Consider the following 1077-nt stretch of genomic DNA (forward strand, 5'->3'; position numbering starts at 1 on the left):
AAGTGTCTTGATTCCTGTTCCTTCATTCAACAACAGTAACATTCAACTCCACATGAGAAAACCATTCATATCAGGAAATCATTCTACCTTTAATTCATGCTATTTATTCAAACTCAACAACACCACCTGTGATTTTCATGGTCTCCAGAGTGTCATGCATATGCTCTGTTCTTATAACTCAGTCTTACTCCCAAGGCATGGCGCACTGACTATCTTCTCCTGGGAGGACTTCCTCGAAATTCTTCAGCAGCCCATTCTCCAGCTCAGAATCATTTTTAATATATTTTTATTGTACTTAATAGAAGGGTTACATTATATTCACCAGATAGAAGATGCTTTACTTCATAAACATTGATACCCTTTCTCATGTCTTGGTCCCCATTTCCCTCCCCCGACCCTCATCTTGTTTTCCCCCCTTCCCTATCCAATTTCAAATAACCAAATAAACATATATACAATATATCAGATAACAAGGTAAAATACTGTAACAATTCGAGGTAACCAAGGGACAGCAAAAGAGATGAGAGATAACATAGTACATTAAGGACAACAATCACTCATTATATGGCTGTTGTTTCTATATCCTGGAGGACCTTTCATTTAGCATCATACTATATGGCCTTATGTATCTAGGTTTTGTTCTATTGGAAATCTCTGCTAGGAGAGCCTAAGGTTTCTACTGATTATGACAAATGAGGGAAACCATTGAGCCTATGTTCCTTTGAGTCTGGCTTACTTCACTTAAAATGATTTTATTCTAAGTCTTTCCATCTCCTTACAAATGGGGCGATGTCGTTCTTTCTGACAGCAGCATAGAATTCCATTGTGTATAAATACCACATCTTGTTGATCCACTCATTAACTGCGGGGCATCTGGGTTGGTTCCATATCTTTGCTATGGTAAATAGTGCTGCAATGAACGTCATTGTGATAGTGGATGTGGTATGTCCTTGTTTCTGGACAACAGGGTAAATGCCAACTAGTGGAATTGCTGGGTCATAGGGGAGCTCTAGGTTAAGTCTTTTGAGGAACCACCTGTCAGGAAGGCTCTTTTCCTTTGTTTCGCAGAAACTGTTC

The sequence above is a fragment of the Megascapheus bottae genome, unplaced genomic scaffold, assembly GCF_031878675.1.
Source record: "Megascapheus bottae isolate mThoBot1 unplaced genomic scaffold, mThoBot2.hap1 HAP1_SCAFFOLD_53, whole genome shotgun sequence".
In the NCBI taxonomy this organism is placed as follows: domain Eukaryota; kingdom Metazoa; phylum Chordata; class Mammalia; order Rodentia; family Geomyidae; genus Megascapheus; species Megascapheus bottae.